Source organism: Falco rusticolus, chromosome 3 (genome assembly GCF_015220075.1).
Source record: "Falco rusticolus isolate bFalRus1 chromosome 3, bFalRus1.pri, whole genome shotgun sequence".
NCBI classification, from domain to species: domain Eukaryota; kingdom Metazoa; phylum Chordata; class Aves; order Falconiformes; family Falconidae; genus Falco; species Falco rusticolus.
The window spans coordinates 12,753,883-12,769,643 of NC_051189.1; the positions used below are offsets into that span (position 1 = coordinate 12,753,883).

At 48.0% G+C, this 15,761-nt stretch overlaps 1 protein-coding gene across 4 annotated transcripts in view; it reads left to right on the top strand.

The window, feature by feature from the left end:
• ARHGAP39 (Rho GTPase activating protein 39) overlaps positions 1-15,761 on the top strand; it is a 146,610-nt gene that overhangs the window by 68,334 nt on the left and 62,515 nt on the right. The window lies entirely within an intron of this gene.

A 15,761-nucleotide genomic window follows, 5' to 3' on the forward strand; every position in this document is an offset into this window, starting at 1 on the left:
CTGATATCCTCAAGACCTTGACCTCTTCAACTTGATTGAAACAAGCTGAGAAGCTAAAAAGTTATTAATTGGTGTATGGAGAGATATAGGATCACATAAGCCTCCGGCTAAAATGCTTGAGCTACTTTGAGAAGCTTGAGGTCAACCCTGCGAATTTGCTACTTTCATGCAGATACTTGATTCATCTCTGCCTGTTTGTGTTATCTGCTTTCTGGCAGCTTTCTAGACTCTTTTGGGGGGAGTTTAAAGGAGATAATGCATAGCTAACGCTCACGCTGTGAAGTTTGGATTGGGAGCATCGTATGTGCCAGAAAGCGGTCAAACTTGTTCTGATAAGAGGGAAGGAAATTGGATCCATCCTATCCTCTTTCTGAAGCTGTCCTTTGAAGTCGTGGGTTTTTTGTGTGCAGACTGGTGTCTTATCCCTGTGTCCTCTAGGCCAGAAGGCATATAACAATGCCAAAGACATCAATGCAAAATAGGACGTTTGGCGATGGGAGCAGGTAGAAAATCTTTGCACAGCTTCAACTCTGCTCACCGCAGCATAGGTTTCTCTGGGAAGGAGAAAAAATGTCCGAGGCAGAGCAGGGTGATCCCTCCCCCCAGTACTTTGCTGCTTCTGGGGATTTCCTAACCTTGGAATATCCTATTTAATAGCTACCAATGGGTTTGTCCTCCTTGAACTCATCTAATTCTGCTTTGAACCTATTTATGGGTTTTGGCTGCATTGCTAAATACATTCCACAGCTTAATTATGTGCTATGAAAAGTAATTTCCTTTAGTTGTCTTTTAAACCTACTGCCTGATAACTCCAGAGCAACCAATAAAACACATCCTGAAAAACATGAGTAATCATTTCCTAGTCCTCTTTTCTGCGTTACTTTTTAGGTATAATGTGAAACTGGATTTTCAGCAATGTCTCTGCTGATCTGAAATAGTCTTTGGCTATGTTTTATGCTCCTTTGGGATTTCTTTGCTGCGAGGGCAGCGAGGCGCTGCTACAGGCTGCCCAGAGCAGCTGTGGGTGCCCCATCCCTGGGAGCTGAAGGCCAGGCTGGACGGGGCTGGGAGCAGCCTGGTCTGGTGGGAGGTGTCCCTGCCTGTGGCCAGGGCTGGGACTGGGCGGTCTTTTAAGGTCCCTTCCAACCCAAAGCACTCTGTGAGCCTACGATTCTACATTCCAGACTGCCCTGGCTGTCCTTTCCTGAGTCTAGCAGATATATAAAAATATATATGTATATATATATTATTTTTCTTTAAAGGGCTGCAATGGCACAAACATGCTAGATGTGAGCACTTTTTGGTGGACTTGCCCAACGATGTGGTCTTTGTCCTGTTTATTCCTTCCCAGTAATTCCTGACACCTGGGATAGGGAAGGTGGCTTGTGACAGCGCTTTGGGATTCCTCTTGGATCCCAGCTGACACTCAGCACCGTCTTACCACTAAGGCATGGAGACCCTAAGCTCATGACCAAATACCATCTCATTATGGTTCATTTCATCTGTGACATCTTCAAGCCTTTTTTTTCTGACATCTTGGTTTGACACAGTTTATTCATTCAGGTTTATCCTCAAATACGAAAGACTTTAACGTGGGAACGCCCCTCATATTTGAATTTAGTCTTCCTGCTGTGGCGTTATTTTTGGTTGCTTTTTTCTCTCCTTGTTTATCTATCAGCTATTCCCCACACCCGCTCACATGCCATTTCCTAGTAGATTCCTTTATTGAAGCTTTAATTTTCTTTTACCGTCTCCATTTTAGTTTAGTTTCTATGGGAACAGAGACAAAGATGGAAATGGAAACTACCTACTCTCATCTTCCTACTGGGACACGTAATTTTGTATGTATAGTGCAGTAGCTGAGAGAGGCTGATGTTCAGGAGGCTGCTTGGCTTCATCCAACAGGTCTTGTGTGAGTGAGCGGTGGAGTTAGATCAGACAGTGGGTTACAACATGATGTTCTTAGTTGCTGCTTTGTCTGCACTCGGGGGCAAAAAGGCTGGGAAACCTCTGTGGGAGTGTCTGCGAGCAGAAATACTTGCCAGGCAGCCTCCTGCCCTCCTGGGGACTGTTCCTTGGTGTTAAGCCTGAGATCTCTGGTGGTGAATCTCATCCCAAATCTCAGGGATTTTGATTCCCAGTGGAAGTGGGGTATTGCAGCAGGGATGGGTTGTCTGGTTTGGGAGCCCTGACGTGGTGCTCAGTCCAGTGCTGGAGAACATCAGATGTCCCTCCTGGGTCTCAGCTCCTGAGTCCCTGGTGGAGTCAGCGCGTGGTGGGGAGGAGGCAGCACACTGAAATGATCCCTTGATCAGAGAGAGATGCACGTTCCCCTGCCCTGCGTGGGCAAGGCAGCCTCTGCACATAAAACAAATCCTGAACAAATGGCAGCGCTTAGGTTTGTTCCTTCTGCTTTCTACAAGGTTTTTCTCACAGCTCGCCCATGACTAGGGAGGGCTAATTTTGTTTGTACTCAGCCTTTGTTGCTTGAGCAGACCTTTGCAAAGAAGCAAAGGCTTATGCAAGGTCTCTGTAGTTCCCATAGTGATTGTAATATTAATATTTAAAAGCGGTGTTCCAGGTTATCCAGATACCTGTTTCTTCAGAAAAGAAAGGAGCTGGCAAGAGCTGTAGTTCCTGGTGTCAAGCTGGCAGAGAGGGCTGGGAGGCTTATCCCTATGCAAAAATGCTCCTCCATGGTTTGGCTTCCAGAGAAGTGCTGAAGAAGAGCCTGGCTAGCTGGGAACAAGTGGCCCAGGAGCTTTCTCAAAAAGCATTTCAAGTGAACCGCCTGCAGCAATGGCATATCTAAATACATGTTGCCCCAGTTTAACCAGGGCCAGGAATTACTTAGGGTGTATAATTTAGATTGCAAATTACTCTTGAGTTGCAAATCTCATGTTCATATCTCCAGCAAATAAAAGGCACCAGATGACTTAGGAGAAGTTTAGCACAGACACTGTTGGTTCTGTCATGCCATGTTGCCCCTATGTGTGTCCTTACCTCTTCCAGAGTAGCTGTGTGAGCAGGGGTGTCCAAAACAGCATCTCTGAAACCTGGCTTGCTGGCAGTCTGCAAAAGATCGAGTGATCTGCAGCATCCTGCCACTCATTTTTCAGCTGTCAAATTCCCTCTAGACAACTACAGTACCCCACGGTTTTCCATGCAGCGCTGTCATCAGGCTTTAAACAGCAAAGGGGATGGCTGGGATGATGCAGCACTGAGCAAAAGGTGTTTGAGATGCCTTTAAGCACCCCCCACGCAGCAAGAAAAAGGACCCACAAAGCTCTTTTTAACATGTGGTGTAGCAGGCTGGTGTTGGAAAGAAAAAGATCCTGCTTGTTTAAGGTTTAGACTTTTAAACTAAAAGAGGGGAGATTTAGACTAGATATAAGGAAGAAAATTGTTACACTGAGGGTGGTGAGGCACTGGCACAGGTTGCTCAGAGAGGTGGTCAATGCTCCATCCCTAGAAACATTCAAGGTCAGGTTGGACAAGGCTCTGAGCAACCTGCTGTAGTGGGAGATGTCCCTGCCCATGGCAGGAGGTTGAACTAGATGACCTTCAGAGGTCCCTCCCAACCCAAACCATTTGATGATTCTATGAAATATAGCAATTTGTTGCCATTAAACTGAAAATCATTTTTCCCAGGCTTGCTTGCTAGGTGGCATCTTGTCTTCTCCCAAGTGAGTCGCTTGGGCTCCCTGGCTCAGCGTCGCTTCTTCCAGACCCTGGAGCTGCCTGTGTACACTGGAGGGCATGAAGGAGAAAAAGTCCAGGCCTGCTGGGGATCACTTATTTACACTCATTTTCCCAGTCCTTTTTCTGACGCAAATTAAACTGTGCTGCCAGAGAGGGAATATGAGATTTTTTAATTATTTTTTTTTAATTTCTTAACAGAGTAGGTGGTTGTTGTGCAACTCAGAGAAGTTATTTATACATTTCTGTACTCTGTCCTTATCTTGCGGTGTGCTTTCCTCCTCCAGTGCAGCCGTGGGTGGAGAACTGCAGCTCCATTTCTTCCTGGAACGTCTTTTCTGTTCCCTTGATTACCAGAAACAAAAGCTGGAGGTACCAAGTTAAACTTAAAAGCCTGGGGGCAAGAGTTTCATCTTCTCTTTCATGTCTTTCTGAGACATTGATCACTCTGGCTTTGGACCCAAAAATATCGTCTAGGGCAGTAATTTTTTCAGCAGCAGTGTGCAGACTGCCGGAGATGTAGGAGACCTGGGGTTTGTGGAGACTGGCACACTAAGCTGTGTTATCGGTGGCATCCCACTGCTCAAGGAATGCCTCTCTTTCATACAAACAGTCCCAAAAATCCTGTAGGCAGGATCAGAGCTCTCTGTGTCATGCTCATTAACGAGGCTCTGTCGTGGCACTAATTGCTTGAAGCTTCCTGTGAAGATGAAGGATGTGTGCATGTGGAGGGGGTTGCTTCTCAGTGAGGGTCAGCACTTCCTGGTGTAAATCCTGGTGCTCTCCCGAAGGCAAGAAGTAATTTGGGGTCATTTGGTCATGGTGTCTGGGAGACTGAAGATGACAACTCCAGCAGAAGGACACAACGTCCTGCAGAGCCCAAACTTGTTGGAGAAAACAGTAATGAAATACCTGGGGGCATGTCTGTGTGCCCAGTGTAGCTCATATATAACTCCAAAAAAGCTTAAAACTAATCTGACTTCCAGTCTAATAAATACAAAATGTCTGAGGGTCGCGTTGAGTGGAATAGGCTCTGACACGCATGGAAGGTCTTCGTTAGTGCTTTGCCCTGAAGCTCATTATCTGGTTTAGAAGGAGGTGGTAGGGAGGTAAGCGGTAGGGAGGAGAGTGATCAACCTCCTGCTTGCAGTGGTCTCCTGGGAGAGTAGGAGGGACTCCCCATGGGAAAGTGTAGTTTGTTCTAGTCTTTATCCTACAAAAGAGGTACCGCTGGAGGTAGAGCAGTGACAGTATGGTTGGGACCATGTTGGACCATGATTATGGATTATACAGGTAGTCTGCAACTACATCTCAACACCCACTCCCCCCTAAGTTGCTCCTGAGCATCCTTGTGGTGGCCTTCAACAGTCAACCATTGGTCTGGAGTGAGCTCTGCGTCCCCATCACATCCCTGTGGTCTTGGTTCTCTGCTTTTCATGGTTTCTTAAATTAGCTTGAAATTTCTGGCACCTTGCTTTATTACATTTTTTTCCAGATGGTTCCTTTCCATCCTACCTACTCAGGTAAATTAGAAATGGTTTTTCATAGAAAAGAATATGGTTTGAATCTGGAGATGCTGGGAGCAGTCTGTAAGCACTTGAGGAAGTGGTTGCATGCAAGAAGTTTGAAATGTTGAGATTTACTATATTCAGAGAACTGATCAGGAAAAGTCGCTTTGGTTTTTTGAGAGCTATCTGAGGTGACAAAGCTGTTAAGTTTAGGAAACAGTTTCAATATAATTGATGTTTTTAAAACAAAAATCAATCCTCTGAAAGCAGTGGTTTGATTCCATGAATTTGAAAGCACACAGCTTTTGGTCTTGTTTGATTCGTAAAGCAGGTCAGGTGAGAACAGTTATCTCTAGCTGTACTTACCCACCTGTGCTGCATCACTTCAGACTTCAACGTGTAGATTGCACTGCTACCTTTGAACTGGTGGAGATTTCTGGATACAGCGGGTATGTTTGAGTCGATCCATAGAATCACAGAATCATCGAAGGCTTTGGGTTGGAAGGACCTGTGAAGGTCATCTAGTGCAAACCCCTGCTATGGGCAGAGACATCTTCAACTAGATCGGGTTGCCCAGCCTGGCCTTGAGATCCCAGGGATGGGGCATCAATCTCCTCTCCAGACAGCCTGTGCCAGTGCCTCACCACCCTCAGCGTAACAAATTTCTTCCTTGTGTCCACCCTACATCTCCCCCTTTCAGTTCAAAGCCTCCCCCCAGTCCTGTCACCCCAGGCCCTGCTAAAAAGCCCGTCCCCACCTTCCTACAGCCCCTGTAGGCACTGAGTGGCCACAGCCAGGTCTCCCCACAGCCTCCTCTGCTCCGGGCTGAGCCCCCCCAGCTCTCCCAGCCTTTCTCCGCAGCAGAGGGCTTCCAGCCCTCGGAACAGCTCCGTGTCCCTCCCCCGGCCCCGCTCCAGCAGGTCCCTGCCTGGCTTGTGCTGGGGACCCCCGAGCTGGGCGCAGTGCTGCGGGGGGTCTCCCCAGAGCGGAGCAGAGGGGCAGAATCCCCTCCCTGGCCCTGCCGGCCACGCCGCTCGGGGTGCAGCCAGGAGCTGGTTGCGTTTCTGGGCTGTGAGCGCACATTGCTTGTTCATGTCCAGTTCTTCATCCACCAGTCCCCCCGATTTCTTCTCCACAGGGCTGCTCTCCATCCACTCATCACCCAATCTGTGCTGGAAGTGGGGACTGCCCTAAACCAGGTGCGTGAAGTAGTTTGTGTGTGTCAAAACCCAGAATCCACCACTTCTGGGTAGCTGCTACTGTTTTGATGCTATGAAATGAGGCATTAATGGCACAAGAAACTATTGCAACAATGCAGTTCTGTACCAGGAGGAAAATGCAGCTCTCATTTAGGACCTTTGAACTTCATTAACAATCCTTCCTCCCTTTTTAACCTTTTTAAGGTTTATTAACATCTCCATCCATAGAGCTTCTCCAGTTTCTGCACTCCCCAGCACAGCCCCTGATCTTTGCCCATCCCTGGAGCAGCTGGCCCACCAGCATGGTCCAGGTGGATCCATGCTCTGCAGGTCTCCATGCCCAGGCATCATCCAGCAACCACCACAAGACTTCCAGCTGTTTAAGGAGAGCACAAAACCATCACCTAATGTTCCTGCTGGCTCCATCCCTCTGCACAAGTTTTCCTAGGGCTGTGCAGCTGGATCGGCTCACGCTCAGCTGTCTGCACAGTCCTGTATTGGGGCACGACGCATTTTTTTTGTAGCTCAGATGCACAGGCTCCTCATGCACCCACTGATCGATGAGTCATGTGATCCCTGGGTCACCAGCCTGTAAACTGCTGAGCAAGATGGGGAGAAAGCTCTTCATCACAAACAGCATCCGGAGAGGGGCTTTTCTGTTTGGTCAGCATTTGGAGCTTCTTCTCCTGACAAAGAATTGTGAATGATGCTTTTGGAGGAACAACACCAACCCGCCACGTCCTGTGCGACAACAGGGGTTATTCTGCTTTTTTATGTTAAAAAGTTCACTGAAATCTTATAGAATCATAGAACCATCGAATGGTTTGGGTGGGAGGGGACCTTTGAAGGTCATCTAGTCCAACCCCCCTGCCATGGGTAGGGACATCTTCAACTAGACCAGGTTGCTCAGAGCCCCATCCAGCCTGGCCTTGAATGTTTCCAGGGATGGGGCATCAACCACCTCCCTGGGCAACTGGTGCCAGTGCCTCACAGCCCTCAGCATAACAAATGTCTTATTTCTTAGCACTCTTGGAAATCACGAGCACATCAGCTAGCAGGAGAGCCTCACAGCCAGCATCTCCACTTTGTTTCCCTGCCAGTCCCTATCAAATGGAAGTTTTGTTTCTCTTTCCAAGCCATAAGGTTCGAGATCCCACTCTCCTGCCATGGGAACGGACCCCCTGCTACCCACAAAACCAATGCTGATTAACTTTTCCTGACAGCCTCATCATGTGCCCCGTGCCGTAATGTTCCTACCGTCGACTGGCGCTGCGATAGTTACGTTACATCACATCTCATCTTCACCGCATCAGCCTGCTAACCTTCCCCTGACATTGCAAAGGAAGTCAGATCCCGTCCTCATCAAAGCAGCGCACAGCGTTAATACGCACAGCCAACGGCTCTTGCCTGCCAGAGCAGGAGTTTCCTTTTTTTTATTTTGTTTGAAAGGGATGAGCAAAGGGTTGAGGCCAGTATACAACTGATTCACTTTGATAGAGAAGTTTATTATTTCCTAAGGTGGCTTTAGAGTTCAGTTTCTGCCTCGTCAGCACTTTCACTTACACTGAAATTACTGCAGATACATGTCAGGACAGAGCAGAGGTCTTTGTTTGCTCCCACTGTCCTGAAATAGCTATTGCCTAGCAGGGGATGCAGTGCTGCTGGCAGTCACATGCTGAATCTCTTTTCAGATCCTTAAAAGCTGCAAGGTTTGGGGCATTTATGCAGTCACAGAACAAGGCCAGGAGCTACTGAAGTATCAGGCTGGATCCCAAGCTCCGATTTGGTCTGACATTCACCCGTCTCCCCACATGGATGTATGAAAAATGGGACACAAACCGGCAAAGTGTGCTGGCAGCCCAGAAACCCAGCCGGCTCCTGGGCTGCACCCCGAGCAGCGTGGCCGGCAGGGCGAGGGAGGGGATTCTGCCCCTCTGCTCTGGGGAGACCCCCCGCAGCACTGCACCCAGCTCGGGGGTCCCCAGCACAAGCCAGGCAGGGACCTGCTGGACCAGGGCCGGGGGAGGGACACGGAGCTGTTCCGAGGGCTGGAAGCCCTCTGCTGCGGAGAAAGGCTGGGAGAGCTGGGGGGGCTCAGCCCGGAGCAGAGGAGGCTGCGGGGAGACCTGGCTGCGGCCACTCAGTGCCTACAGGGGCTGTAGGAAGGTGGGGACGGGCTTTTTAGCAGGGCCTGGGGCGACAGGACCGGGAGGTGGCTTTGAACTGAAAGGGGGAGATGTACGGTGTGTTGTAGCGCTCTCCAAACTAGCCAGCTGCAACAAGGTCTTTTACCATCTCATACCAACATACTCTTCATGCCAGTCCTTCTGCTGCCTTCTCCTAGTCTCACCTCATCCAGGGCACATGTTCTCTCTTTCTTCTCTCTGCTTCTTCCTCCTCTCTTCCTCAGCTGCTCCCTCTTCATTGGCTGCCCAACCTCCTAACAGAACCAGCCACACCTGCACTTTATCTACATCAGCCAACACACCCCTTCCCCCCAAGCCACCCCACAGCTGTATATTATCAATTAATTAACCCAGCTTCATCCCTCTACAAGGGTGGACACAAGGAAGAAATTCTTTGCTGTGAGCACAGTGAAGCACTGACACAGGCTGCCTGGAGAGGGGATCAGTGCCCCATCCCTGGAAACATTCAAGGTCAGGTTGGACAAGGCTCTGAGCAACCTGGTCTAGTGGGAGATGTCCCTGCCCATGGCAGAGAGTTGGACTAGATGACCTTCAAATGTCCCTTCCAACCCAAACCACGTTTCACTTATTCTTTGCCCATTGAGCTGTAGCAACTGCTCTTCTACCCTCATGTAGAAGATTTGGTGATGTGGTTCAGCCTAGTTCACTGCAAGGGAGGGGAACCGAAATTATTTTGTGACCATCAGAAAGAGATTTGCCTGAGGACCATTACTGTGGTATGGTGGATGCAGGACAGCTGGAGTCAAACAACCACATAATTGTCTTGGGATTTTGGTGGGAGCATGCCCAATTTTGGGGGTCATCTATCAGCATGACTCCCTAGGCAGGATGAGGAGGGTGAGGACCAGTGTGCACGGGCAGCACAGCAATTTCATGGTTTGGCTTTCCAAGGGAGCAAACAGTGGAGAAGCAGAAGCTGTTTGCCTGGTCTCTGTGGGCTGGCTGAGGATCCCATGTCAGCCAGCCCTTGTGGCATGTTGCTTCTCCATTTAAGAATTCCCCAGCTTGGCACCTGTACCCTAAGCAGGTAACTCCTGCTCAGTGGGAAAGGCAGGATTTTTTGGGGGGTGACTCCATCCCACTTGAAGCTTTTCTACCAGCTCCAGCTGCTATAGAAGAAGCTGTGCTCCTTTGATAGCCTGTCCTGATTTTTTCAAGCTTCCTGCATCTGTCAGGCCAGTTAGTGAAAAAGTATTATACCTTTCAGCTTAATGATGTATTTTCGTAAAAATGTTCATTGGCACTGAAATTACTAGTACAGAAAAAATCCCCAGCTCCTAAACACTTTGATATTCTGCTATTACCTACCTACTGATAATACTGTTTTATTGCTGGTGCTCAGCAGTTCTGTATCTGCACTGTGCCTGTCTGTGTTCATCAGCCTGGGCTTTCTAAATCTTGGCACCAAGGAACTATGTTTTTCTGGTGGTTAAAATAATTGCTTTAAGTAAAATATTCCTGCAAGATAACATGCATAACAAATAAAACAACGTGCATAATAACAAAATTGTTCTGCTCAGAGTCCGGGTGTTTAAGAATCAAAACAACATAGTGTAGATTCGTTATAGATTATAGATCATCCCTGGAAACATTCAAGGTCAGGTTGGACAGGGCTCTGAGCAACCTGATCTAGTTGATGTCCCTGCTCATGGCAGCAGGGTTGGACTAGAAGACTTTTAAGTGTCTCTTCCAATGCAAACCATTTGATGAATCTATGATTAATTTATTTTAGTTTAGTTTTTAATTCTAAAGGTGAGAATGAGATGGGAGTCTTCGTCCTTGTGGGATCATGAACTAACAGGGGATTTTTGTTCTTGGACATGTTTGGATCTGGAATGCCAGCATGCTGAAGCCATCACCCAGGGTTGATCTGGGCGAGCAGAGCACCTCAGAGGCTGTAGCTCCAAGTGTCTTGCTCTCATTCTTCTAGGGTAGGCTTGGACCAGGTCTCCAAAACCTCACTGAGGAGTGGCAATTTGAACTGCTATTGCTTTGTTAACTTGAAGCCTCAGTTCTGGGTAAAGCTGATTCTGCTTGATCCTCCTGGGCATAGTTTACTCCTTCTTGGAAGGTTCAAGAGTTAAAAAAAACAAACAAACAAAAACAAAACCCAAACAATCCAGCTTCTTCCCCCTCCAGTTACACAGGAGGTCCTTGCTCTGAGCCTGTTCTTTCTGACCGAGATGCCCCCTGAATCGGAGGGGGTTTCGGACCCCATTACACCCTGATACAGAAAGATGCTTTCTCAGCTATTTTTCCCCTTGTAACTGCAGTTATCAATAAATTCCAAGTCGTTTAAAGTGTAAATTACTTTGTAATTTAAGCTTTTCCTAATCGGATTGGCCGGTGGCATTAATTTCTGCGGTGTCTGGAGGGATACGGAGGAGGCTTTCTGGAGAGATGTCTGGATGAGGGTCACCCAAGTTGCTCTAGAGCATCCGTTATTAACATTAAACTTAATGACACAAATTCTGGCTTGTTAAAACCCAAATCACAACACGAGTGCTGTAAGCCCTTTGATGGCCCCCACGCCTTGGGGTTGTTGTTATGAACCATTGTTCTGCATCACAGCCTGAACCTCGCAGGGGTGGGAGGTTCATCACACCGCCCGTGCCCGCAGCCCATCTGGAGGGTCTCTTGCGCTTATTGCATGGAGGGGTGACCAACAGCATCCCTCAAGCAACCCTTCGACATTCTCAACATACAGCACACACACACACACACAAAAAAAAAAAAAAAGTTTTGAAGGAGGCAGCATTGCCGGGCATTAAATACGCAGCAACTAGTGTCACAACCATTAAACTGATGGGGCACGTAGCGGAAACACCTGACAAAGATGAGTCAGAGGACCCAAACAGTGGGATGTCCTTGCCTGGTTTCTACAGCAGTGAGGTGAGGCAGGTATTTGTTCTCTTTGGGATTTGTCACCACGTCTCCAATCCTGTACTGCTCTGGGGTGGAGGAAGGAAAACATAGCATCATTGCTGTAGGACCGAGTCTCCTTCCCAGGGAAGCACAGGATGACAATCCTCTTCTTAAATAGCAAAATAAACTTGCAGTTCAGTTGATTCTTATGGCCTTTTGAATAAAGTTACAAAGTTAAACTAAGCCTAGGGTTCATTTCAACTGGCTTTGCATTTTCAGAAATCTAATCCAAGCCTCAAGTGGGCTCTTTTTTGGGACAGTGCAGGGGGAAAATGGAGTTTTGGTGAGTCTCTGGACTTTTTTGGAGTGTTTCCTTTACAATGAGGCAGAGGTTTTCTAGGCAGCACTGTGAGTCTGGGGCTCCCTGAGCACCTTCCACTCTTCTGCATCAGTTATAAATCCCTTTAACCCCACGGCAATAAGGTCTGCACTGTCATGGACCATACTCAACGGGCTCTTTAAATTCAGATTACTGCACTGCACAGTGCTACAGTGAGATAGGTCTGAGGCTGTTTGGCTACCAGAGCTTGCGCAGACTCCTCTGCTATTCCTCAAGGAGGTTTTTTGGCTGGTGCAGTAAATAACGATGGTAATTCTGGGTCAAGACTGCATGTGGTACCCAGATTAGCTGTGCCATAGCTATGCACATTGCCCATCTCCCTGTAATCCCCACTGCTGTCCTGTTGTGTCATACCTGAGAAGTATGGTGTGTGGACTCTTACTTTGGGCAAATTCTCAGGAATTTTAGCCCTGGAGTTTGCATTTCTGAGGGGCGAAATGCAACATGGGAGTTTTTTTGCAAAATTTAAGACAGGGTCTGGAATAAGACATGCCTTTGTTAGAGCCCTGTCTCCTAGTCCCATGAGGTTTTGTTTCCAGATTTGCTATCATGAGTACATCAGCTTCCCTGCCTGTGCCACAGGTCCAGCTGCTCCAGACACGTGGATTTTGTTTGACTTTCAGGCAGAAGAATCTTGGATTTGTTTATCTGATCGAAGATTTTTGTTCTCCCTTTCTGCTTCTAGTGCAGGGCTGCAGAGGTTGGCCCTTGGCTATTGATCCTCTGCTTTGCAAAGGTGTGGCGTATTGAGCTGCTTGAGTTGATGAATTACCCCAGTAAATTAAAAGACTGGGGAGGGAGGAGAAATGTGAACACTAAATTCCTTCTTCTCCAACAACAGGGAAAATAATGATGCAGAGAGAGAGAACCTGTAGCCCAGACACTGCCCAACGTTATTAAGCTGATAATTCACACTGAAAACCAAGAGGAAATTAAGGGCTCTAGGACAAAAGGTCCTATGTTTTCTTAACATACTAACTTTTTCTTTTGAGGTGCTGCAGGCCTTGGCTGGTTTACAGCCCATGATGATCCGCTTCTGTTGGGTCCAAATAGACCTTCATCTTCTTCAGGCTCATGGGGCTGTTTTTTATTCTATCCCATCCTGTCCTACCCTACCCTGTCCTAGCCCAGTCCAGTCCAGTCTATTTTTACTTCCCTGTGATAACTGTGGAGCTCTTGAGCTATCATTTCACCCTAGAAGAGCCCTGGATGAAGGACTTTTTATTCCTCCCTGATCAGATAGCTTAATATATTCTTGGTAGGAAGATCCAAAACCCTGCTGGAGCAGCTGCTCTTAACCCTGTGGAGGGGATTTTAAAGAGAAGAATTAGAACTGGGAGCTGAGTGCTGACATCGGTCTAGGGCCAGAATCATTTCAGTGGAAAATGCTGGGTCGGTGCATCATGCTCAGAGCCAAATTAAAGCCTTCAGTGGAAACCTGGAGAAAATAATTAACTCTGCAAAGCTTGAGTTGGCCTCCAGCTGTACTGTCATGCTGCATTAAGGCTGCTCTTTAGGTCTGAGTTTTGCAGAATGAGACGAGGCCTGGTATAGGATTTACACATCTCCGAGTGCTTTTAGTCTCTGTTCTGCAAGGAAAGGCTTAACTGCACCTTTTTCTCTCTCTGCCAAGAAGAGGTGGAGACGTTTTCATCATTTAGATATGTTTGTTCAAAGCTGGGAACTTCTGGCACCTGAAAAGCCCGCTCCTTTTTTTCAATCCTGCGGTTTAAATCGCATTGGAAGATGAGCTGGACCAGCCAGGGGGCTTGGGGCCAGGCTGCCAGTGCCTCCGGCTGCCAGGGGACAGGTAAGTGCCCCCACGAGGACTTTCCTTCTTGCAAGTGCTTGAGCAAATTGAGCATTTCTGAAAACCCCGCAGGGGACCGGCTCCCAGTAAAAGGCTGCGAGATTTGATCAGTCACTTGTCTGACTCACTAAATGTGTCAGTTTTAAATGCCACCTAGTTTGATAAGCTTCACTTAGCACTACTGGGGGCCTTTTGTTTTTCCTTATCTATTTCTATACCTTTCTTAACAGACTTGCAAATGCAGATGAGGACAAATTCCAAGTAAGAAATTTTAGTTAATACAAACATCCCTTGTCTCTTTTTACATAAACCCACACAAAAAATGAATAATTTGAATAAGATGTGGCTGCCCAAAAGCCTCTGGTATTCCCTGAATTAGCAAAAGGTGACATCTGCAGTGTTTGGGGTAATCTGAAAAATGGGTTAAATTGTCTGTTCTTTGGGATTACAACTTCTTTTAATCCTCTTTTGCATTTCTAAGCTTCGTTTACTGCTTTATGATTTCAGTAACCCCCTTCGCTGTGTTTCTGAGTCAGCTGGGTCACCACGTTGGGCTGATGGTGCCTGGCCCTTAGCTCAGCAGGGGATGGGGTGATGGGAAGAAAGATCAACCATTTTCTGCTCCATATTTTAGTGATGAGCTCCATATTCTTTGCAGAGGCCAACGTGAGACCAAATCCTAATTTAATAAGGGTGCACAGAGGGCACCAAGCAGTATGTGGCTGATCTCTTTGCCCTGGTATCCAGTGATAGGATGTGTGGGAATGGCTCAAAGCTGCACCAGGGGTAGTTTAGGCTGGACATTAGGAAGCATTTCTTTAGCGAGAGGGTGGTCAAACCCTGGAACAGGCTTTCTAGAGAGGTGGTCAATGCTCCAATCCTGTCAGTGTTCAAGAGATATTTGGACAATGCCCTTAATAACGTGCTTTAGGTTTTGGTCAGCACTAAATTGGTCAGGCAGTTGGACTAGGTGATTGTTGTAGGTCCCTTCCCACTGAAAATAGTCTCGTCTCTTCTCTTCCTCTTCTCTTCCTCTTCTCTTCCTCTTCTCTTCCTCTTCTCTTCCTCTTCTCTTCCTCTTCTCTTCCTCTTCTCTTCCTCTTCTCTTCTCTTCTCTTCTCATCTCTTCTCTCCCATTCCATTCCATTCCACTCTATTCTATTCTGTTCTACTCCTCCACACGGAGCCAAGGTCATGGTCAGGTCTTTCGGTCCTCGCTGGCTTCATCCCTCCCACCACTGGGTTTCGGTGTTGATGCAGCCTGTGGTTATCACTGACTCGAGGTGTGTCGGGGTGGGTGGTTTAGGGAATGTGCTGGGGGTGGGACGCACACGCTGGAGAGCTGGCGCCTTTGCCAGGTGTTGAAATCAAGACAGAGGAAAGGGGTGTTGGCAGAGCCGCGTGGGAGCCCAGTGCCGGCACACCGGGCTTCGTGCCGGGGAGCAGCGCTACTCCAGCTGGGCTGAAGGGGGTCAAAGCCATCGTCTTCAAGTCTTGCATGGGCATATGCTGCCAGGCTTGGTTGTCTGGGTGGCAGCACAGAGCTGCGGGGTGGTCTTGCAGAAAAAGTAAGTTCATCACCAGGTTGGTGCCTCTGGCTGGGCTCGGTCCATCCAGTCTCTCATCTTCCCCCTGCCCTGTACTGCCGACGTCGTGCTGAATATGCTGCGGCCACCGGGTCTGTGTCCCAAAGAGTTCCAACTGTAAAACACAGAGGGTTCGGGGTGGAAGCTGCGAGCCGGAGCGAGTGCTGGGGTGCTGTAACCTGGGCATGTGTTTTAGCTGGCTTACAGACTTGCTGAATTCCCTCAGGAGCTGAAAACTAGGAATTGGTTTGCAGCCCTTTGCAAATACTCTCTTTAGTGTAAATAATGCTGCAGGACTCGGCATCAATGAGGCCGGAGGAAAGAGTTGCTGTCCTCACCCAAGCTGCTCTTCTTCTCCATCTTGCCTCCTGAAATGCTGCTGAGCACTCGCTGCAAGCATTGGCTCATAGAATCAGAGAATGGTTTGGGTTGGGAGGGACCTTCAAAGGTCATCTAGTTGAAATATCTCTCTGTCTCTGTTTGTTCT